This window comes from Mus musculus, chromosome X (assembly GCF_000001635.26).
Source record: "Mus musculus strain C57BL/6J chromosome X, GRCm38.p6 C57BL/6J".
NCBI lineage: Eukaryota > Metazoa > Chordata > Mammalia > Rodentia > Muridae > Mus > Mus musculus.
The window spans coordinates 54119102-54145257 of NC_000086.7; the positions used below are offsets into that span (position 1 = coordinate 54119102).

Sequence of the window (26156 nt, forward strand, 5' to 3'; positions counted from 1 at the left end):
AAGGAATAAAGACAGAAATTAAAGACTTTTTAGAGTTTAATGAAAATGAAGCCAGAACGTACCCAAACCTTTGGGACACAATGAAAGCATTTCTAAGAGGGAAACTCATAGCTCTGAGTGCCTCCAAGAAGAAACGGGAGAGAGCACATATTAGCAGCTTGACAACACATCTAAAAGCTCTAGAAAAAAAGGAAGCAAATTCACCCAAGAGGAGTAGACGGCAGGAAATAATCAAACTCAGGGGTGAAATCAACCAAGTGGAAACAAGAAGAACTATTCAAAGAATTAACCAAACGAGGAGTTGGTTCTTTGAGAAAATCAACAAGATAGATAAACCCTTAGCTAGACTCACTAGAGGGCATAGGGACAAAATCCTAATTAACAAAATCAGAAATGAAAAGGAAGACATAACAACAGATCCTGAAGAAATCCAAAACACCATCAGATCCTTCTACAAAAGGCTATACTCAACAAAACTGGAAAACCTGGACGAAATGGACAAATTTCTGGACAGATACCAGGTACCAAAGTTGAATCAGGATCAAGTTGACCTTCTAAACAGTCCCATATCCCCTAAAGAAATAGAAGCAGTTATTAATAGTCTCCCAGCCAAAAAAAGCCCAGGACCAGATGGGTTTAGTGCAGAGTTCTATCAGACCTTCAAAGAAGATCTAATTCCAGTTCTGCACAAACTTTTTCACAAGACAGAAGTAGAAAGTACTCTACCATACTCATTTTATAAAGCCACTATTACTCTGATACCTAAACCACAGAAAGATCCAACAAAGATAGAGAACTTCAGACCAATTTCTCTTATGAATATCGATGCAAAAATCCTCAATAAAATTCTCGCTAACCGAATCCAAGAACACATTAAAGCAATCATCCATCCTTACTAAGTAGGTTTTATTCCAGGGATGCAGGGATGGTTTAATATATGAAAATCCATCAATGTAACCCATTATATAAACAAACTCAAAGACAAAAACCACATGGTCATCTCGTTAGATGCAGAAAAAGCATTTGACAAGATGCAACACCCATTCATGATAAAAGTTTTGGAAAGATCAGGAATTCAAGGCCCATACTTAATATGATAAAAGCAATCTACAGCAAACCAGTAGCCAACACCAAAGTAAATGGAGAGAAGCTGGAAGCAATCCCACTAAAATCAGGGACTAGACAAGGCTGCCCACTTTCTCCCTACCTTTTCAACATAGTACTTGAAGTATTAGCCAGAGCAATTCGACAACAAAAGGAGATCAAGGGGATACAAATTGGAAAAGAGGAAGTCAAAATATCACTTTTTGCAGATGATATGATTGTATATATAAGTGACCCTAAAAATTCCACCAGAGAACTCCTAAACCTGATAAACAGCTTCGGTGAAGTAGCTGGATATAAAATTAACTCAAACAAGTCAATGGCCTTTCTCTACAAAAAGAATAAACAGGCTGAGAAAGAAATTAGGGAAACAACACCCTTCTCAATAGTCACAAATAATGTAAAATATCTTGGCGTGACTCTAACTAAGGAAGTGAAAGATCTGTATGATAAAAACTTCAAGTCTCTGAAGAAAGAAATTAAAGAAGATCTCAGAAGATGGAAAGATCTCCCATGCTCATGGATTGGCAGGATCAATATAGTAAAAATGGTTATCTTGCCAAAAGCAATCTACAGATTCAATGCAATCCCCATCAAAATTCCAACTCAATTCTTCAACGAATTAGAAGGAGCAATTTGCAAATTCATCTGGAATAACAAAAAACCTAGGATAGCAAAAACTCTTCTCAAGGATAAAAGAACCTCTGGTGGAATCACCATGCCTGACCTAAAGCTTTACCACAGAGCAATTGTGATAAAAACTGCATGGTACTGGTATAGAGACAGACAAGTAGACCAATGGAATAGAATTGAAGACCCAGAAATGAACCCACACACCTATGGTCACTTGATCTTCAACAAGGGAGCTAAAACCATCCAGTGGAAGAAAGACAGCATTTTCAACAATTGGTGCTGGCACAACTGGTTGTTATCATGTAGAAGAATGCGAATCAATCCATACTTATCTCCTTGTACTAAGGTCAAATCTAAGTGGATCAAGGAACTTCACATAAAACCAGAGACAGTGAAACTTATAGAGGAGAAAGTGGGGAAAAATCTTGAAGATATGGACACAGGGGAAAAATTCCTGAACAGAACAGCAATGGCTTGTGCTGTAAGATCGAGAATTGACAAATGGGACCTAGTGAAACTCCAAACTTTCTGCAAGGCAAAAGACACCGTCAATAAGACAAAAAGACCACCAACAGATTGGGAAAGGATCTTTACCTATCCTAAATCAGATAGGGGACTAATATCCAACATATATAAAGAAATCAAGAAGGTGGAATTCAGAAAATCAAATAACCCCATTAAAAAATGGGGCTCAGAACTGAACAAAGAATTCTCACCTGAGCAATACCGAATGGCAGAGAAGCACCTGAAAAAATGTTCAACATCCTTAATCATGAGGGAAATGCAAATCAAAACAACCCTGAGATTCCACCTCACACCAGTCAGAATGGCTAAGATCAAACATTCAGGTGACAGCAGATGCTGGCATGGATGTGGAGAAAGAGGAACACTCCTCCATTGTTGGTGGGATTGCAGGCTTGTACAACCACTCTGGAAATCAGTCTGGCGGTTCCCCAGAAAATTGGACATAGTACTACCGGAGGATCCAGCAATACCTCCCCTGGGCATATATCCAGAAGATGCCCCAACTGGTAAGAAGGACACATGCTCCACTATGTTCATAGTAGCCTTATTTATAATAGCCAGAAGCTGGAAAGAACCCAGATGCCCCTCAACAGAGGAATGCATACAGAAAATGTGGTACATCTACACAATGGAGTACTACTCGGCTATTAAAAAGAATGAATTTATGAAATTCCTAGCCAAATGGATGGACCTGGAGGGCATCATCCTGAGTGAGGTAACACATTCACAAATGAACTCACACAATATGTACTCACTGATAAGTGGATATTAGCCCAAAACCTAGGATACCCAAGATATAAGATACAATTTCCTAAACACATGAAACTCAAAAAAAAATGAAGACTGAAGTGTGGACACTATGCCCCTCCTTAGAAGTGGGAACAAAACACCCTTGGAAGGAGTTACAGAGACAAAATTTGGAGCTGAGATGAAAGGATGGTCCATGTAGAGACTTCCATATCCAGGGATCCACCCCATAATCAGCATCCAAACGTTGACACCATTGCATAAACTAGCAAGATTTTATGGAAAGGACCCAGATATAGCTGTCTCTTGTGAGACTATGCCGGGGCCTAGCAAACACAGAAGTGGATGCTCACAGTCAGCTAATGCATGGATCACAGGGCTCCCAATGGAGGAGCTAGAGAAAGTAGCCAAGGAGCTAAAGGGATCTGCAACCCTATAGGTGGAACAACATTATGAACTAACCAGTACCCCAGAGCTCTTGACTCTAGCTGCATATGTATCAAAAGATGGCCTAGTTGGCCATCACTGGAAAGAGAGGCCCATTGGACATGAAAACTTTATATGCCCCAGTACAGGGGAACGCCAGGGCCAAAAAGGGGGAGTGGGTGGGTAGGGGAGTGGGGGTGGGTGGCTATGGGGGACTTTTGGTATAGCATTGGAAATGTAAATGAGCTAAATACCTAATAAAAATGGAAAAGAAAAAAAAAACGATCTGCAGCAAGAGCCGATGTGGCTTTTGTACTGGCCTGCGGGTGACTGGTACCATAATTAAAGGCTCCTCCTCACTACTGTCTGGGTGTTTACAAAAACGACCTCTTCTTCCCTTAATTTCACACTTTGCCATCCCCTCATTAATTTCCCATTCATCATCATCTTCATTGTCAATAGTCTCTGATTCACTTTTCTCTAGCCTTTTCCCCTTTTTTTCTTGAACATTACGATTTCTTTTTACAAGCACACGATTTCGGTTTCTGATCATCTGAGGGATCTAAAGGAGCTTCCTCTGCAAGGAATTCTAAGTCTGTTTTCTCAGTCAATAGGTCCCTCATTTGTTGCCAAAAAATAAGGGCATTATCAGGGGTATCCCTAGATGGACTTTCCTCATGGAACTTCCTCATATCCTTACCTACTGGCTTCCAATCTTCTAATGTCAAGCTTCCCTCCTCTGGAAACCAGGTACTAATTTTTTTTGTTTGTTTGTTTTCACGAAATGTGCTTAAAGACCAACAGAAATAATCTCTTCCTTTTTAGCTTTTACTGCCCCATAATAAAACTTACTCATCTCTTAACTGATGTACGTATCAGTTCGTCTGCAGCATGGTCAAAACGAGATCCTATCTTTGCCTGAGAAAATAAAGAAGAGAAAGAAAAAAGAAAGAAAGAAAAAAGACTAACCTGTTCTGGTGTCCCGGTTCGAGGCGCCAATCTTCCGCAGACCCTCTGGGTCCCTGTGTCTGCATAAAACGGGTCTCTAGAGTAGGTGGGCAAAGTTTAGGATTAATTTGACAAACAGACAAACACACAAGAGAAGTGTTGAATCTGAATGTAATGTTCTGGTCGAGCCTCAGACTTTTTATAATACAGAGCAATTTGCAAATCATAACAGAATAAGGCACATTGAAGTTTTCCAGGTGCAAGAGGAGTGACTTCAAAAAGAACCAGATAAATGTTTACACTAGAAATTAGCATCAGGATTAGGATCAACATTAGGATCAGCTTTCTGCCAGGCAAGAGTTTCACACTTTAGTGTTAATAGCACCAGGGGGTTAACAACTCTTGACATGCTTCAAGAATAATGTAGTGTCACTGACCCCGAAATTCTCTAAGCCTTGTTAAATTTTATCTTGTCTGGAGAATACTCATTATTAGGATAGTATATTAACTCACTCTTGGTATGGAATGTAGTCTGTAATGAAATTTTTATCTCAGTGAGAATTTTAGTCTCTTACTGTAGACAACTGAGGTAATGGCTTAGATTTTATTGTAGTGCTTAATTATTTACTGAATAGGTTAAGCTCCTTGCTGCTAATGGGAATCTTGGAACACTGGGAGAAGCTTTAGCTAATTCGGGATACAATCTTAAAAGGCACTTATTATAGGGTAATGCTTAATAGAGGGTGCGTGGATCCATACACTAGACTAACTCGGGAGTGGAAAATTAATTTTATGGGTTAGGGGGATGGACAAAACTCCAGGAGGAAGTTTCCTTGAAACTCTTTTCCTCAGAGAAAGCTTCTAGACTTTCATCTGTCAAGCTGACTCCACCTGAGCAGTAGCAATCATGTACAAGAATGAGAACTGATCCATTCTTATCTCCTTGTACAAAGCTCAAGTCTAAATGGATCAATGACCTCCACATAAAACCAGAGACACATAAATTTATAGAGGAGAAAGTGTTGAAAAGCCTCAAAGATATGGGAACTTCCTAAACAGAACAGCAATGGCTTGTGCTATAAGATCAAAAATCAACAAATGGGGCCAGATAAAATTGCAAAGCTTCAGTACAGCATAAGATACTGTCAATAGGGAAAAAAGGCCACCAACATATTGGGAAAGGATTTTTACCAATCCTAAATCAGATAGGGGACTAATATCCAATATATACAAAGATCTCAAAAAGATGGACTCCAGAAATTTAAAAAAAACATTATAATGTGGTACAGAACTGAAAAAGAATTCTCAACTGAGGAATACCAAAGGGCAGAAAAGCACTTGAAAAAATGTTCAGCATCCTTCACCATGCACTATTATGTTCATAGCAGACTTATTTATAATGGCTAGAACCTGGAAAGAACCAAGATGTCCCTCAACAGAGGACTGGATGGGGAAAATGAGGTACATTTGAACAATGGAGTACTAATCAGCTATTAAAACAATGGATTTATGAAGTTCTTAGTCAGATAGATGTATCTGGAAGTTATCATCCTGAGTGAGATAACCCAATCACATAGAAGTCACTTGAAATGCACTCACTGATAAGAGGATATTAACCCAGAAACTTACAATACCCAAGATACAATTTGCAAAACACAAGAAAATCAAGAAGAAAATCAATATGTGGATACTTCATACCTCCTTAGAATAGGGAACAAAATGCCATGGAAAGAGTTACAGAGATAAAGTTGGGAAATAAGATGAAAGGATGGACCATCCAGAGACTACCCAACCTAGGTATCCATCCCATAATTAGCCACCAAATGCAGACACTATTGCACATGCCAACACAATTTTGCTGAAAGGACACTAATATAGCTGTCTCATGGGAGGATATGCCAGTGCTCGGCAGATAAAGAAGTGGATGCTCACAGTCAGCTATTGCATGGAACACATGGCCCCCAATGGAGGAGCTAGAGAAAGCATCCAAGGAGCAGAAGGGGTCTGCAACCCTATAGGTGGAACAACAATATGAACTAATCAATTCCATCAGAGCTTGTGTCTCTAGCTTTTTATGTAGCAGAAGATGGCCTAATCGGCCAACTATGGGAAGAGAGTCTCCTTGGTTTTGCAAACTTTATATGCTGCAGTACAGGGAAATGTCAGGGCCAAAAAGTGGGAGTGGATGGGTAGGGGAGCAGGACAGGGTTGGAGGGAAGGTATAGGGGACTTTCAGGAGTGCATATCATGTGTGCCCTTTTGTGATTGGGTTATCTCACTTAGGAAGATATTATCCAGATCCATCCATTTGTCTAAGAAATTCATGAATTCATTTTTTAATGGCTATGTAGTAATTCATTATGTAAATGTACCATATTTTCTGTATCCCTTCCTCTGAATAGGGACATCTGTGTTCTTTTCCGATACTTGCTATTATAACTAAGGCTGCTATGAATATAGTGATGCATGGGTCATTATAACAAGTTGGAATATCTTCTGGAAATATGCCCAGGAGGATTATTGCTGAATCTTCCAGTAGAACTCTGTCAAATTTTCTGAGGAAACACCAGACTGATTTCCAGAGTGGTTGTAACAGCTTGCCATCCCACCAGCAATGGAGGAGTGTTCCTCTTTCACCACATTATCACCAGCATGTGCTGTCATCTCAGCTTTAGATCTTAGCCATTCTGACTGGTGTGAGGTGGAATCTCACAGTTATTTTGACTTAACACTTCCCTGATAATTAAGGATGTTGAACATTTTTAGGTGCTTCTCACCCATTCAGTATTCCTTAGTTGAGAATTCTTTGTTTAGTTCTGTCCCAAATTTTTAATACGGTTATTTGATTTCCAGGAGTCCAGCTTCTTGACCTAGTTATAAATATTGGATATTAGTCCCCTATCTTATTTTGAATTGGTAAACATTTTCCCCATCTATTGGTTGCTATTTTGTCCTATTGACAGTGTCCTTTGACTTACAGAAAGCTTTGCAATTTTATAAGGTCACATTTGTCTAATCTTAATCTTATAACACAAGCCATTGCTGTTCTGTTCAGGAATTTCCCCCCCCTGTGCCCATATCTTCGAAGCTCCTCCTCACTCCTCTTTAAGTTTCAGTGTCTCTGGTTTTATGTGGAGTTCCTTGATCCACTTAGATTTGACCTTAGTACAAAGAGATAGAAATGGATCAATTCACATTCTTCTACATGATAACCATCAGTTGTGCCAGCACCATTTGTTGAAAATGCTGTCTTTTTTCCACTGGATGGTTTTAGCTCCCTTGTCAAAGATCAAGTGACCATAGGTGTGTGGATTCATTTCTGTGTCTTCAATTCTATTCCATTGGTCTACTTGTTTGTCGCTATACCAGTACCATGCATTTTTTTTTATCACAATTGCTCTGTAGTACAGCTTTAGGTTAGGCATGGTGATTCCACCAGAAGTTCTTTTACTGATGTTATCCTAGGTTTTTTTTTTTTTTTTTTAATCCAGATGAGCTTTCAAATAGCCCTTTCTAACTCAGTTAAGAGTTATGTTAGAATTTTGATGGGGATTGCATTGAATCTGTAGATTGCTTTTGGTAAGAAAGCCATTTTTACTACATTAATCCTGCCAGTTCCTGAGCATGGAAGATCTTTCCATCTTCTGAGATCTTCTTTGATTTCTTTCTTCAGAGACATACAGTTTTTATCATACAGATCTTTCACTTCCTCACTTAGAGTTAAACCAAGGTTTTTTATATTATTTGTGACTATTGTGAAAGGTGTTGTTTCCCTAATTTCTTTTTCACCCTTTTTATCCTTTGAGTAGAGAAAGGCCACTGATATGTTTGAGCTAATTTTATATTCAGCCTCTGCACTGAAGTTGTGTATCAGATTTAGGATTTCTCTGGTGTAATTTTTATGTTCTCTGATACATGCTATCATATCTTCTGGATATAGTGATATTTTGACTTCTTCCTTTCCAATTTGAATCCCCTTGATCTCCTTTTTGTTGTCGAATTGCTCTGGCTAGGACTTCAAGTACTATAGAGGATAGGTAGGCAGAAAGGGGGCAGCCTTGTTCAGTCCCTGATTTTTGTGGGATTGCTTCAAGTTTCTAGCCATTTATTTTAATGTAGGCTACAGGTTTGCTCTCTATTGCTTTTATTATGTTTAATTATGGGCCTTGACTTCCTGATCTTTCCTGGACTTCTATTATGAATGGGTGATGTATTTTGTCAAATGCTTTCTCAGCATCTAATGAGATGATCATGATTTTTTGTTTCAGAGTTTGTTTCTATTGTGCATAAAGTTGATGGATTTCCATATATTAAGCCACCCCTGAATCACAGGGATGAAGTGTACTTGATCATGATGGATGATCGTTTTGATATATTCTTTGATTCGGTTTACAAAGCTTTTATTGAGTATTTTTGCATCAATATTCATAAGGGCAATTGGTCTGAAGTTTCCTTTCTTCATTGGGTCTTTGTATGGTTTGAGTATAATTGTATTTTTGGCTACATAGAACAATTTGAATAGTGTTCCTTCTCTTTAGATTTTGCATAATAGTTTGAAGAGTATTAGAATTAGGTCTTCATGAAGATCTGATAGAATTCTGTTCTAAACCCATTAGATAGATCCTTGGCTTTTTTTTTTTTTTTGGTGGGGGGAGGCTATTAATGACTGCTTCTGTTTCTTTGGGGTCATGGGAGTATTTACAGGGTTTTTCTGATCCTGATTTAAATTTGGTACGTGATATCTGTCTAGTTGAGTGTCCATTTCCCATTTGATTTTGCATAATAGTTTGAAGAGTATTGATGTTAGGTCTTCATGAAGATCTGATAAAATTCTCTACTAAACCCATCAGATCCTGGGCTTTTTTTTGGGGGGGAGACTATTAATGACTTCTTCTATTTCTGTAGGGTTTATGGGAGTATATGCAGGGTTTATCTGATCCTGATTTAAATTTGGTACCTGATATCTGTCTAGATAAGTGTCCATTTCTTTTTAGATTTTGCATAATATTTTGAAGAGTATTGGTGTTATGTCTTCATGAAGATCTGAAAAAATCTGTAGTAAACCTATCAGATCCTGGTCTTGTTTTGAGGGGAGACTATTAATGACTGCTTCTATTTCTCTAGGGGTTATGGCAGTATTTGCAGGGTTTATCTGATTCTGATTTAAATTTGATACCTTATATCTGAATAGAAAAATGACCATTTAATCCAGATTTTCCAGTTTTGTTGAGTATAGACTTTTGTATTAGGATCTGATGATTTTTTTATTTCCTAAGTTTCTGTTGTTTTGTCTCCCTTTTCATTTTTGGTTTTGTTAATTTGGATACTGTCCCTGTGACCTGTATTTAGTCTAGCTGAAGTTTGATCTATCTTGTTGATTTTCTCAAAGAACCAGCTTCTGGTTTGTTTGATTCATTGTTTAGTTCCCTTGAATCCACTTGGTTGATTTCAGTCCTGACTTTGATTGTTTCCTGCCTTCTACTCCTCTTGGGTGAATTTGCTTCATTATGTTCTAGAGCTTTTAGTTGTGCTGTCTAGTTGCTCCTGTATCCTCTCTCCAGCTTCTTTTTAGAGGCATTCAAAGCTATGAATTTTCCTCTTATAACTGTTTTCATTGTTTCCCATATTTTTGGGTATGTTTAGCTTCATTTTCATTAAACTCTAAAAAGTCTTTAAGTTCTTTATTTCTTCCTTGACCAAGTTTTCATTGAGTAGGTTGTTGGTCATCTTCCACATGTATGTGGGTTTTTTATTATTTATATTTTATTGAAGATCAGCCTTAGTCCATGTTGATCTGACAGGATTCATGGGATTTTTATATCTGTTGAGTCATATTTGTGACGGATTATATGGCCAATTTTGGAGAAGGCCTCATGAGGTGCTGAGAAGAAGGGATATCCTTTTGATTTAGGATAAAATGTACTATAGATATAAACTAAATTCATTTGTTTCAAAACTTTGGTTAGTTTCACTGTATCTCTTTTTTGTTTATGTTTCCAGGATGTGTCCATTGATGAGAGAGGGGTGTTGAAGTCTTCCACTATTATTGTGTGCAGTGCAATGTGTGTTTTGAGCTGTACTAAAGTTTCTTTTATTAAAGTGAATACCCTTGCATTTGGAGCATAGATGTTCAGAATTGGGAGTTCATCTTGGTAAATTTTAACTTTGATGAATATGAAGTGTCTCTCCTTGTCTTTTTTGATAACTTTGGGTTGAAAGTCGATTTTATTTGATATTAGAATGCCTAATCCAGCTTGTTTCTTGCAACTATTTGATTGGAAAATTGTTTTCAGACTTGTACTCTGAGGTAATGTCTGTGTTTATCACTGAGGTTTATGTCGTTTATGAAATAAAATGCTGGTCATGCTTACACATTCAGTCTATTAGTCTATATCTTTTTATTGGGGAATTGAGTCCACTGATATTAAGAGATATTAAGGAAAAGTCGTTGTTGCTTCCTGTTATTTTTGTTGTTAGAGTTGGAATTTTGTGAATGTGGCTATTTTCTTTTAGATTTGATGCAAGATTACTTTCTTGCTATTCTAAAGTGTAATTTCCCTCCTTGTATTGGAGTTTTTCCCTTTATTGTCCTTTGTAAGGCTGGATTTGTTGGAAGATATTGCGTAAATATGGTTTTGTCACAGAATACCTTGTCTTCTGAATCTATGGCAAAAGAGTTTTACTGCGTATAGTAGGCCTGCCTGTTAGTTGTGCTCTCTTAGGGTCTGTATGACATCTGTCATGGATCTTCTGGCTTTCATATCTCTGGGGAGAAGTTAGATATAATCCTGATAGGTCTGACTTTATACGTTACTTGACCTTTTTTTTTTCTTTACTGCTTTTTATATTCTCTTTGTGGTGTGCATTTGTTGTTTTGATTATTATGTGAAGGCAGGAATTTCTCTTCTGGTCCCAAGTATTTGGAGTTCTGTATTCTTCTTGTACGTTCATGGGCATCTCTTTCTTTAGGTTAGAAAGTTTTCTTCTATAATTTTTAAAAGATATTCACTGGCCCTTTAAGTTAGAACTCTTACTTCTTATCTATACCTATTATCCTTAATTTTTTGTCTTCTACTTGTGTCCTGAATTTCCTTGATGTAATTATTTCATTTCTAAAAGCTGTTTCAAAAACTCGCATAGGCAGTTTTTCCAGGGAAATGCAAATCGATAGTACTTTATTAACTATTACTAATACAGCATACTTTATATGTTTCCATTTTCTATTGTCAATACAGTAAAGAGCCCAGCATTTGACAAAGATGAGAATATGTCGCCTCACATAGAAGCAGATGAAGATATGGGGTAATATTTTCAATTTTTTTTTTTTTTTGCCAGTTCAATAGTGTACTTCAAAAGTAGTGTTTGTGATTCCTTTACTGGAGATGTAGATTCAGGAAGATTAGCTATTCAAGGTCAGACTCAGCTATATATTGAGGTCAAGCCCAGCTTGGTGACCTTGAGACATTGTGATCTCAAACACTTAGCAACTAAAACAATAGGACCACCTGCATGAGATCCTCCGAGATATACACACAAAGAAAAGGAGAAACATCATAAAAAGAATAGGGGGACCATCTGGGAAGAAGAAGGATCTCAGCAAGAGTGGGAGAGTTATGAAGAAAGTACTGTGGGTTTTAGATATATGAATTGTTAAAAGTACATAATACAGGTTCACTTTGGTTATCTGCCATGTATTTTATATGCATATGACATTTGTTCCAAACCAAACATTATATATTTATTATAAATAATTAAAAGAAGTTTCTGTGTAGAGTTTTGTGTGTGCTAGGCAAATGCCCTACCAGTCAACTATATTTTTAATTTAATTTTTATTGTCCTTTCTTCATAGAGATGAAGTAGACCATATGTTGGATAAATCTGGAGGTATGTGTTTTTGGAGATATTTCCCTATTTTTTTAAGAGGACAGAAGAGGGCATCAGGGGCTGAAGAGATAGCTCAGTTGTTAAGAGCACTGCCTGCTCTTCCAGAGGTTCTGAGTTCAAATCCCAGCAACCACATAGTGGCTCACAACCATCTGTAATGTGAACTGATGCCCTCTTCTGGTGTGTCTGAAGACAACTACAGTGTACTTATTTATAATAATAAAAATACTATTTAATTTAATTTAATAATATTTAAAAAAACAGAAGAGGGCATCAGATCTCTATAAACCCTATAGCATAGGAGTGTAATTTTAGGTTTCACAGTAATTATAGTTTTCTTCAAAACACATACAGATGACTTCTCACCCAACATTCAGAACTAAAGCTGAAGGTGAAGCTCAGTGGTAAAACACTATGTAAAAGCTATGAATTTCATCTTCAGTGGCAAAAAAGAAAACAAAACAAACGAACAAACAAACAAAAACCAACCCACCAAAATAACAAAAATCATACCAAACAAAACATAGCAATAAGCCTCACAAATGAAATGTTATTTTGTCCAGTTTGCCCAATTAACTGCAAATTGTAAAGTGAGAAGAAACCCAATTTGCTGTTGTAAGGAAACAAATGAAACCAGCATTAAGCATTTTAGGAAACTAAAATTAGGCATGATTAGAGAAATACAAAAAAAAAAAAAAACCAAAAACCAAACAATAACAACAACAACAACAACAACAACAACAACAACAAAACAGTGGCTACAGCAACAGGACAAACCTCCCAGAGAGACTAGGGAGATGGCTCTTTTGGTAAAATGCTTTCCTTGAAAATAAATGGACTTAAGATGGGAGCTTACAATCACTTTAAAAATTCAGGCTGCAGCCCAGTGCTGAGTAGGTGGAAACAGCTAGCTGGCTAGCCAGGCTAGTTACATTGGTGAGCTGCAGATTCAGAGAGACTCTGTCTCAAGATTTAAGTTGGGTCAGGCAGTGGTGGCACATGCATTTAATCCCAGCGTTTGGGAGGCAGAAGCAGGGGGATTTCTGAGTTTCAGGCGACTCTGGTCTACAGGGTGAGTTCCAGGACCACCAGGGCTACACAGTGAAACCCTGTCTCAAAAAACAAATATGTGTGTGTGTGTGTGTTTGTGTGTGTGTGTATGTGTGTGTTTGTGTGTGTGTGTGTTTGTGTGTGTGTGTGTGTAAGTTGAAATATAATTGAGAATACATCAGATGCCCATTTCTGGACTCCTTATGCACACATATACGAAAATGTATACATATCATTTTTGCTGAATCTCTTTTTTATGATTTACGCAATCCATTAAAACTATGGTGTTTTTTTTTTCTGGAAATAGACAATATTAGGAAAGTGTCATGTTTTTATAATGTCCACTGTATAGTAAAAATAAACACCTATCGAGAGAAATGATCCAGCATACCTTAAAACATGCACAGGACAGGGATGGAAAGATGGCTTAGAAATTAAGAGCACTTGTTGTTCTTGGAGAGAACCAAAGTTTAGTTCCTAGGACCCACATAATGGCTCACAGCCATTTGTAATTCTTGAACCAGGGGATTTGGCATCCTGTTCTAGATTCTATGAGCACAACACATGCATGTTGAACAAATACAAACATGCACAATCACGTTATTTTAATAATAAAACAAATCAGAATTGCACACAACAGCCCCTTCGACTGAAACAAAGTAGGAGAGTCTACTTTGGGGTTCATTTTATTTTATCTTTCAAGTTAGTATTGCAACCTTTGAAAATGGAAGGCTTCTGGGTAGTAGTGGCAGCTAAAATACTAGCTCTTTTTTTGCTGGTTCAATGACAGATGTCTGATAGAGCCTCTCTCACACTTAGTATGCATGTGCAAACACAGCCAATCAGCAAGGGGCTTGTCTGAGATTGTTTTCCCACTGTCCAAACCCTGTTACCCAGTGTGCTTTGTAGTGGTCACCAAGCATAGTTCTTGAAGAAGCATGGTAGGGAGAAGTCTCTGTGGAGGTAGTCAGTGACCTGTTGAAAGTTGGTTAATCCTGGTTCAGCTGGGGGTCCGGGTAGGGTGAAGGTATAGGGACAGATGTGTTACTTCAGGAGTAAGGAGAGGAGGTGAGCCTCTCTGGACTCTGGATGGTACCACTTCTGGGTTCACAATCGACTTTACCCACCTAGGCCTCTGTGGAGAAAAACAGAGGACTTCACTAAGGGCAGGAGTTTAAACAGGCAGCACCTAGCAGAAAGCAGGAAGGCCAGAGATTTGGAGACCCTTAAATTTTTTCTGGGGCCTGGGGATGTGAGGTGTGAGTAAACTGGAGGTCAGTTAGTGGTGGAAACAGACTAGAACATTTTCTGTGCTGTTGCTGCTGCTGCCAGTCAGGAATTCATGAAAAACAAACTGAAGACAAGTCTTCATTTTCCTCTACCTGGTATTGAAAGGCCAGATTGCCGAAATTTGTATATATAGGCTCCAAACTGCCTCCAAATCCAGAGGCTCCTCTCAGCCTCAGAAGTGCTGGAACTTCAGGCATAATTCAGGCCAGGCTGTGTTTATTTATGTGTTGTTTTGGTTTAGGGAAGTGAGCTCTAACTCTGTATCTCAGGAGTGTCGGAAACCTCAAGTGCAGCTTGGACTCGCCTTGAAACTGAAGTCCTCAGCCTTACAAATGAACTGGGGCCTGAGGAAACATGCCTGCTTTATTTTTTTATTTTTAATTTTATTTTCATTGTTGAAGATTGAACCCAGAGCTTCTTGCTGTAGCAGTAAAATATATGTCCAGCCAGGCAGAATTTTATAATTTACATTTGCTTTAGATTTGTATTGCAATGAAAAAGATTGAGGAGCTTGCTTGTAATAATAGGAACTATGATTTTATTTGGAGATTGAAATGCAAACAAAGTTGCTCAAATTTATCAAAAACCTACAGGAATCGGACCAACATGCAGATCCTCCTATGATTAGATATAAACCCAATTGAAGTCACAGTTAAAGCCATCATAGTGTGTGTGTGTGTGTGTGTGTGTGTGTGTGTGTGAGAGAGAGAGAGAGAGAGAGAGAGAGAGAGAGAGAGAGAATGAGAGAGAGAGAGAGAAAGAGAGAATTTTTAATCTGAAAAATAACAAACTCTTAATCGTTTATAGAAAGGAAGCCCAAGATACTTTATTCAACATAAATAATTATTTTTAAATAATGTGTACATATTAAAGTCAAGGTTATTAATGTCTATTTTTGAAGCCAACTATTGTGTTCCATATTTAAATACTAAAGTCTTTAGGATTAAATAAGAGGGTAATAGAAATATGGTTTTATCTTTAAACCCTTCATGCAATTATGAAGTGCTGTTTTTATAAAAATCATTCCTTAATGTTATTTTATATTTCAATTTTATTAGTTTAAATAATTTTTTTTGGATTCAAATGGCTTGAGAAAATTTATTTATTTATTTTAAATCAGAAAACGTAAGTTTCTCAGTGGAATGGCAGCGTTTTTCACGTTCTGTAGAGACACAAATGGAAAACAGGAATTTGTTAAGTGGTGAACAGCAAGATGGGAATGCTTCAAAATTGGACCTTATGGAAGGTATCAGATATTTAATGTTGAGCATTGATGTTACACTTCGTTTTTTTCTCAGTTATTCTAATTAGGCTTGTAAAGGAGACCGAAAATCTCATATTGTATCTCTTGTCTTTAAACACAACATGTAAATAAAGAGCTTAAAACATATTTTTAGATGACAATTAGACATTACTTCATTTTGTTTAAGTTCTAGACAAATAATAGATCTGTTTGAAACCTAATGTTGGCACTATGCCTGAATGATCACAAAGTATTTCATTAAAATTTGCAAAATAAAATAATTGTTTTAATATCATGTTTTATTATCAACCCAGAACAGAATCCAGTAACTCATGATGATGAGAATGAAATTCCTGAAGAAATAGTTGGAGATACACGGTAATATGTTCAAACTTATTATTTCCTTCTTAGTGTAAGTACTTCCAGAAAATTTTAATTGATTTTATAGCAAGTAATCTATTATTATTATTATTATTATTATTATTATTATTATTATTATTATATGTATATTACAAACAAGGTTTCAATAAGATTAAACTGTAATTTGAATGGTTTTCTTGGAGGGTGTAGTGTTGTGAGTCAAATTCTCATCGTCCTGCTTGTAGGACAAAAGCTGAGCCCTCAAACTGTATCCCCAGCAACGTTACTTTTTAGAAGTTGGATTACTTCACAGATCTCCAGTACAAAATATTCTGGGAAAATTTGAAGGTACATTTTAGATATATAATTTGTTTGAAACTATATAGTATTAACATAATTTACATATTAGGAAATATTAGGTAATATACTATATTATATCTTAATGAGTTATTCCTATTTATAGGTAGTATTTTTGTAAATATTTTTATTTTAATTCATTTTTATTTTTATTACATATTATCTTTCTTTGCATTTCAAATAATAGCCCTTTCCTGGTTTCACCCCAGAGACTCCCTATTCCATTACCCCTCCCTGTGCTTCTATGAGGGTGTTCCCCACCCACCAACTCCCACCTCCCCACACTGGCATTTGCCTACACTGGCGCATCAAAACTTCAGAAGACCAAGGACCTCTCCTCCCACTGATGTCTGACAAGGCCATCCTCTGCTATATATGCAGCTGGAGCCATGGGACCCCTTTCTTTGGTTGGTAGCTTAATCACTGGGTGCTCTAGGTGGTTTGGTTCGTTTATATTGTTGTTCTTCCTATAAGATAGCAAACCCCTTTAACTCCTTCAGTCCTTCCTCTAACTGCTCCACTGGGGATCGTATAATTGGTCTGATGGTTGGCTATGAGCATCAGTCTCTTTTCGCTGAAAGAGCCTCTCAGGAGACAGCATTATCAGGCTCCTGTCAACAAGCACTTGTTGGCATCCACAATCGTGATTGGGTTTGTTGTCTGTCTGTCTGTATATGGAATGATGGATCTACATGTTAGGCAGGTTCTAGATGGTCATTCCTTCAGTCTCTGCTCTGTATTTTGTCTCCATATTTCCTCCCAGGAGTATATAGTTCCCAATTCTAAGAAGGACTGAAATATCCACACTTTTTTTTCCTTCTTCCTGAGCTTCATGTCTTCTGTGAATTACATTTTGGGTATTCTGAGCATTTAGGCTAATATCCACTTATCAGTGAGTGCATGCCATGTTTGTTCTTTTGGGATTGGGTTACCTCACACAGAATGATATATTTTAGATCCATCCATTTGTCTGTAAATTTCATGAAGTCATTGTCTCTGTACCATTACCATACATTTTTCTCACTATTTTTCTATAATACAGCTTGTGGTCGGGGATGGTTCCCCCTGAACTTCTTTTATTGTTGAGAATGTTTTTTTTTTCATATCCTGGAATTTTGTTATTCCAAATGATTTTTTCAAATTGCTCTTTCTATCTCTATGAAGAATTGAGATTGAATTTTGATGGAGATTGCATTGAATCTGTAGATTACTTTTGGCAAGATGGCCATCTTTACTAAATAAATTATGCCAATCTATGATCATGGGAGATCTTTCCATCTTCTGAGATTTTCAATTTCTTTCTTCAGAGACTTGAAGTTCTTGTCATACAGTTCTTTCGCTTGCTTGGTTCGAGTCACACCAAGGTTTTATAGTTTGTGACTCTTGTGAAGGGTGTTGTTTCCATAATTTCTTTTTCAGCCTGTTTATCCTTTGCTTAGAGGAAAGCTACTGATTTGTTTGAGTTAATTTTATATCTAGCCACTTTACTGAATTTCTTTATCAGGTTTAGGAGATCTCTTGTGGAATTTTTTGGGGTCACTTACGTATACTATCATATCATCTGCAAATAGTGATATTTTGATTTCTTCCTTTCCAATTTTTATCCCTTTAACCTGTATTTGTCGTCTTGTTGCTATGGCTATGACTTCTAGTACTATAGAATACTACTATATTATATACTACTGTGAATAGGTAGAGAGAGAGTGGGAAGCCTTATCTAGACTTGTGTTGTCTGATATTAGTGGAATTGCATCAGGTTTCTCTCCTTTTATTTTGATGTTGGATACTGGTTCTCTGTATATTGCTTTTACTATGTTTAGGGATGGGCTTTGAATTCTTGATCTTTCCAAAACTTTTATCATGAACAGTTGTTGAATTTTTGCACATGATTTCTCAGCATCTGATGAGATAATACTGCATTTTTTCCCTTAAGGTTGATTACATAGTGTATTACTTTGATGGATTTCCATATATTAAACCATCCATGTTTCCCTGGGATGAAGCCCACTTGATTATGAAGGATGCTGTGTTCTTGGATTGGGTTTATCAGAATTTTATTGAGTATTTTTGCATCAATATTCATAAGAGAAATTGGTCTGAAGATTCCTTTCTTCATTGGGTCTTTGTATGGTTTGAGTATAAGTATAATTGTGGCTTCATGGAACAAATTGACTAGTGTTCCTTCTCTTTTGATTTTGCATAATACTTTGAAGAGTGTTGGTATTAGGTCTTCTTTGAAGGTCTGATAGAATTCAGTACTTTACCCCTGGTGTTTTTTGGGGGAGGGGGGTTGGGAAACTATTAATGGCTGCTTTAATTATTTAGGGGTTATGGGAATGTTTATACACCTTATCTGATCCTGATTTAAATTTGGTACCTGATATCTGTCTAGATAATTGTCCATTTCATCCAAATTTTCCAGTTTTGTTGACTATAGGTTTCTGTAGTAGTATCTGATGATTTTTTGGATTTCCTAAGTGGTGGTGGGGGGGGGGGGAGATGGAGACAGGGTTTCTCTTTGAATCCTTGGCTTTCCTGGACCTCACTTTGTAGGCCAGGCTGGCCTTCAACTCAGAAATCTGCCTACCACTGCCTCCCTTAGTTTTGGTATTAAAGGTATATGCTACCACTCCCGGGTTATTTATATTATTATTGATGATCACCCTTACTCCCTTGTGTCTTGATAGGATGCATGGAATTACTTAAATCTTTTTTACATCTATTCAAGCCTGTTTTGTGACTCATTATGTTATCAGGATTGGAGAAAGCATCATGAGATGTTGAGAAGAAGGAATATTCTTTTGTTTTATGATAAAATGTTCTATGATTTCTATAGATATAGATATATGTTAAATCCATTTATTTCATAACTTCTCTTAATTTCATAGTGTGTCTGTTTTGTTTCTGTTTCCAGGATCTGTCTGTTGCTGAGAGTGGGGTGTTGAAATTTCCCTGTATTATTATGTGGGGTATACTATGTACTTTGAGCTTTAGAAAAGTTTCTTTTATGAATTTGGCTGCCCTTGCATTTGTAGCATAGATGTTCAGAATTGTGGGTTCATCTTTGTTGATTTATCCTTTGACAAATATAGTGACATTCCTTATCTTTAAAAAAACAACAACAAAAACAAACAAACAACAAAACAAAACAAAACAAAACAAAACAAAACAAAACAAAACTTTTGGTTGTAATTTGATTTTATTCCATAGTTGAATGGCTAGTCCAGCTTGTTTCCTGGGAATATTTGATTGGAAAAAATTTTCCAGGCTTTTAGTCTGAGGTAGTGTCTGTCTTTGTCACTAAGGTGCATTTCCTGTACGCAGCAAAATCCTGAGTTCTGTTTATGTATCCAGTCTATTACTCTATGTCTTTTATTGGGGAATTGAATCCATTGATAGTAAGAAATAATAAAAACCAGTGATTGATGGTTGTTTCCTGTTACTTTTGTTGTTCGAGGTGGAATTATGTTTATGTAGCTATCTTCTTTGGGTTTTTTGAAAGAAGATTCTTTCCTTGCTTTTTCTATGGTGTAGTTTCCCTCCTTGTGTTGTAGTTTTCTATCTTTTTTTTTTTTTTGAAGGGATGGATTTGTGGAAAAACATGGTTTGAATTTGGTTTTATCATGGAATACGTTGGTTTCTCCATCTATGGTAATTGAGAGTTTTGTTAGGTATAGTAGCCTGGGCTGGTATTTGTATTACTTTTTTTAAAATTTTATTTTATGGGTAGGTTTGTTTTGCTTGCATGTGTGTATGCACACAGCTTGTATGTCTGGTAACTGAGGAGACCAGATGAAGGCATTGAAACCCCTGGAACTGGAGTTATAGGTTGTGAGCAACCTTAGAGGTGCTGGGTATCCAATCTCTGGAAGGAAACCAGTGCTCTTAACTGATGAATCATTTCTCCAATCCCCTCACTGCTTTTTTGTTTGTTTTGTTTTGTTTTTGTTTTTGTTTTTTTAATGAATCGCATAACTGAAAGTGAAAGACAACTTTACTAACCAGTGAGAGATTGATACTCAGATCTCAAAGAATCTATTTTAAATTATGTGTTTTTGACTGTTACATGAGCTTTCTTAGAAGATGATAATTTGACTTTGAGATATGGTCTCACCATGTAGTTCAAGCTGGCCTGAATTTTGCTATGTAACCTACGTTGTCCTATACACTGGACATATCCTGCTTAAGGTTCCTAAACTAGGATCATAGACCCAATATGTCTTCCATGACTTAGGAAACAATGTTCTTAATACCTATTTTTTAGACTTATTTATGTGTATTAGTGTTTTGCTTGCAGATATATATGTGTACCACATATGTGCCTGTTGCCCATAGATATCAGATTATTATTTCAGATACCTTGGACCTGGAGTCACATAAAGAGAAAACACATGGAAACTTATATCAAAGATTCTTTCAAAGGAAGCAACCAGATATTAGAACAACTTTGGCAAATTAACAAAAGGGAGAGGTAGAGTTGTTAGTTTTGTAGGGTCACAATTGTATCGTTTTAAAAATTATATGTGGCTGAAGTTTAAAAAAGAAAGTCATGTCTGAGCCTTTAGTAAAAATGTGTGACTTTGATTTATCTAAGCAGTTAACCTTATAACTTCATGCCTTCAAGGAAACTAAATCTAATTCTTAGAAATCTGTCAAAATTATTATTTTCTACTTTAAGTAGCTTTTAATGAGATTTTAAATTTTGATTTACATTCATTGTGGAAACAAAGAAATCTTGCAAAAAATCTTAGAAATGTAATGTATGGTTTATTATGTTTAACAATATTGAAAAGGATCAATTATGTTTAACATTATGGAAAATGATCAATTACATATGCAGACAATTGGTATATTTTAATTGACCTATGTTCTGCACAAAGTCTGAACTGATTCAATATAGGGAAATAAATTAGACCTTATATTTGGTAGAAAATAATAAAAAAATACTTTGAAATACAGTCAATTTTCTAAAATAAGATATATATGCATTAGAACTTATTTAATTTTGAAAAGCTAAAACATAAAAAGAGACCTCTCTGATAATCTTTTAGGGAAAAATCTATAATGATTTCGCATTAGATAAATTTTTACTGCTGTTTTTCTTTTTATACTATGAAATGGTCAATTTAATTTGTTTTAAATGTTCTTTCTCATATCGGTTTGAAATATGACTGCTTTCATTACTTTGCTTTACAGGGAGATGATCAACAGCAAATCGTGTGAGCAGTATAAAACTACATTTCAGAAGTTTGATATGGATGTCCTGAAATTCAATGAAGAACAAGAAAAATCCGTGGTTGGTATCAAAACTACCTTTATAATTAACCTAGTATAACTAAGTATCAAGTAGAAATGGAGAGTCTTACCTTGTGTTGGGCACATGAAACTAAATCAAGTTTCATTATCTATCCTTGGCTCTGTTCTATTCCTGCAGAGTTGTAAACCAGAGAGGTATGGTCACATACTATATCAATGAAAAACACTAGGCACTTTATGGTAGACCAGATCTTAAATTTTCAAGAGGCAGACATTTGCTGAAGGATGAAGAGAGGATTACCAGTTTCTACAAAAGGAAGCAAAATATGTCAACGTCAGGTACAGTGGAAGGGAGAGAGAAAGCATACTTACTGGTGTCATCTGGACTCTGTTGTTAATATTAGAAAACCAAAACAAACTGGTAAATCAGTTCTTACAATCCTAAACTTAGTCCAAATTTAGTAACAACAGTGGATGGAAACAACCTTTCTCAACAACCCTGGCAGAATATTCCTGTGGAAGAATATCACCAAAATAATTTAGATCATCTCTCCATTACTGTATCAATTACTGTAGTCATCACATGGTTTCCAAGTAAGATCTGTGATGATGACCATATTAACAAATTATTTATTTGATTGGTTAATAGTTCATGTTCCTTTCTTCCTGTCCTTGTCCCCTTTTCCACCCAAGGCCCTCCTTCCCCCTCCCTGTAATGAATTTTTTAAACTTAACATTTCTAATTATTTTTATTCATAAAGATAATTGAAATTTTTTTGGATTCATTATCTTTATGATTATTTATTTGATTGGTTAATAGTTTGTGAAGTATTCAACTTGAAATGAACAGGAGATCCATTCCTGCCTGGGAAGGCATTGAGGAAGCCGCCATTATGAGTCAGTTCAGGAAAGAGATAATGACTAAAGATAGAAAATAAATAAATACTCCAATTGAAGGCAATTTTTAAATCTTGAACTCTGGATAAAATTTAAAGGGGGTGTGCTAAAATAAATAAATACTCCAATTGAAGGCAATTTTTAAACCTTGAACTCTGGATAAAATTTAAAGGGGGTGTGCTCATCTGTGTAAATGAGGAGTCTTAAAGACAGACCCCCAGAACACTTCAATATTTGTAATTCTGCATGGGGGGGGTGAGAGGGAACTAGTAAAGGAAGATAATAATTGGTAGAAAGAAAACTATCATGAGTGAGGGAAGACTTTTAAGGAAGAAAAGATCACTAACTGTGTCATATGCTACTAATAGGAAAAATAAGATAAATTTGCAGTTGGTAATCTTTTTCACTGTAGGCATGGAGACCCCAGCTTATGTTCCCAGCATAGACAGGCACACACACACTACCACCACCAGCAGCAACAACAACAAATTAGCAAAACTAAAAACAAACCACCACAAAAATAAATGTTCATGTGTTGGTGAGCATTTCAGAACCACCAAACTCAGATTTAGTTCAGAGACAAGAAGATTCCCAGAGCTTCATAGCCACCAGGTGTAGCGTAATGGATGAGCTCTAGGTTCAAAGAGACACTTTCTCCCAACAGTGGGTTTCAACCAAAGAAGACACCCAATAGTAAACCTTTGTCTCCATATGTCTACATGTGCACATTTTTTAAGATAAACTTCACAAAGTGTAGGTCGCTGTACTTAATCAGGATGATTTGAGTGAAAATGTGAGGTACAAAACTGATCACAGTGAATAAAGGAAAAAAAAAAGGATGTAGTAGCCCAGGGAGAAAAGGTGTAAAGGGCTTGTCTTAAATTTTTTAAAAAAATGCAAATTACCTTGGTTGCGTGCTAACATAAAGAGTACAAGGAGAAATTTATATTACTACTTCCCTGTGTTACTGAGATTGGAACTTAGAGAAAACTAATCTAACATTAAACTTTGTCCACAGACATCTTTTTGCACTTTATTTTGAGGTAGGATATCTTTAAGTGATCAAGACTATTCATGATCTTACGATCATTCTAACACAAACTTTAAAAAAGTTAGTTTTATAGGCATTACACTGACAGTCAGCTAGAGTCATATTTTTAAAATAACAGTTACAATTGCTGAAATTCTTGACAATATTTGAGACATGTGAAGACATTTGAATTAGTAAAGAACAAATAAAAGGCATCCTTAAGAAAGGAAGAGAAAGTAGAAGACATGGCACATACACCTTAGGTGGAGGGTAGATACAGAGATGAGGGAGTGAACCACCTCCTGGGATTGCTTCTGCTATTAATTAAAAGGAGGCCGTCTTATGGTAAAAGCATTAACACTACCTAGAGTTAAACTTCCCGAGGCTAGGATTTTACCAAGTTCATGTTTACATCATGCTTGCCTATAAACATAAGCACTTGGTAGGCTAAGGCCAGTCTGTGTAGCATGGCAAACACTTTCTTATAAAAATAAAAAAAAATGTTACCCCACAATTTGTAGTATAATTTTATTTCATGTTACTGTAAAAATATGAGTATATTTATTCATAATATTTGTTAAAGTGTTAAATCAGGTGGAATACTAATCCTTTTAAGTTTCATATGGAATTATTTTTGCTCATGTAACATTTTAGTATTGGAGATACATTAAATGGTTGACTGTTAGTCTAGCGTTCATGGTGCATGGCAGTAACAACAAAATGAACAGAATTGTTATAGCAATGTTTTCCTTTTACATTTGGAGAACAATTATCAAAAAGAAGAATAAGCATTAAAACTGTCCAAATGTAGTCAGAGCCATTCCTTGGAAGCAATTAAAGACATGCAGGAGAGGTACATGAAGGTATTTTGCTCATGGTCCATAAAATGCCCTTAGGAAACTAAATATGTTTTGGGAATCATAAAGTTTAACTACTTACTATTTTCAATTGTTTCTGTCTGAAGTGACTGATATTATCTGTAACATCCTTATGGCTTTATAGGAATTATTCAAGACCTGAAATGATCAATTGGGAATTTGACCTCAGATGTACCTTATAGTTTATTAACACTATAATTATCCTGCTTAACTAAACATAGCACGTCTAGACATCATTTGCACAGAATCTTTCATATTTGTATCCTTGGGTGTTTGTTTAGTAAGAAGTGCTTTTCTTTTTTTAGGGTTTGATGAACTTGGAGACCAACACCTACGATATGCTTTTTGATGTAAATGGTGAATTGAGAAAATAAATGTCTGTGTTTAAAAGAGACATCATGAAGCATACTCTGAAGTACTCTTCTACATTCCCATCTTCAGACTAATGAAGCATGCAAATTTTTCACTTGATGGTACATTTGTAAGCAAATAAAAAATTCGCTAACTTTTTGTCTCTTATGAAACAGAGTTTGAAAGGCTCTTTAATCCTTGTTATTCTGATGATTCTAAGAAGGAAGTTAAACCCCACTGATTTGATTATAAAGTTAATTAGGAGGTATACATTTAGAGTCAAAATAGAACTCCATTATTTTTAAACATCTTTATTCGTTTTCTACTTTAAGTGTAAGATCCTCTTCATATTAACTTCCAAACAAAATCTATATAAATGAGTGAGTGGCAAATAGTCCTTTGTACCAAACTTCCACATACTAATGTAGTGAATTATTTAAAATTTATTCTTTAATCTTTTTTTAAAAGTCCAGACTTTATCCACCTCCTTGTCCACTCTCTGACTGTTCCACATCCCATACCTCCCCCCCACACCCATCTCCAAGAGGATATCCCCACCATCCTACCCCACTCCACCAGACATCCCTACTCCCTGTGGCCTCAAGTCTCTTGAGGGTTAGATGCAACTTCTATGACTGAGTCCAGACCCGGCAGACCTCTGCTGTATATGTGGTGGGGGGATTTACATCATCTGGTATATGCTGCCTGGTTGGTGGTTCAGTGTCTGAGAGATTGGAAGGTCCAGGTTAGTTGAGACTGCTGGTCTTTCTACAGGTTCTCCCTCTTCCTCTGCTTCTTCCAGCTTTTCCCTAATTCAACCACAGGAGTTCCCAGATTCTGTCCATTGATTGCATGTAAATTTCTGCATCTGACTCTTTCACCTGCTGGTTAGGTCTTTCAGAGGGCAGTCATGATTGTCTCATTTTTGTGAGCACAGCATAGCATCAGTAATAGTATCAGGCCTTGATGCCTCTCTTTGAGCTGGATCCCAATTTGGGCCTGTCACTGGATCTCTTTCCTCAGGCTTCTGTCCATTTTTGTCCCTGCTGTTCTTTCAGACAGTAACAATTGTGAGTCAGAGCTTTTGACTGTAGGATAGCCACCCCAACTTTTCACTTTATGTCCTGTCCCTCCACTCTAGGAGGCCTCTACAAGCTCTCTCTCCTCACTGCAGGAC

At 36.5% G+C, this 26156-nt stretch overlaps 1 pseudogene; it reads left to right on the top strand.

The window, feature by feature from the left end:
- The first annotated feature begins 15783 nt into the window (after positions 1–15783).
- Gm16428 lies at positions 15784–25074 on the top strand (annotated as a pseudogene).
- Positions 25075–26156: the final 1082 nt, after the last annotated feature.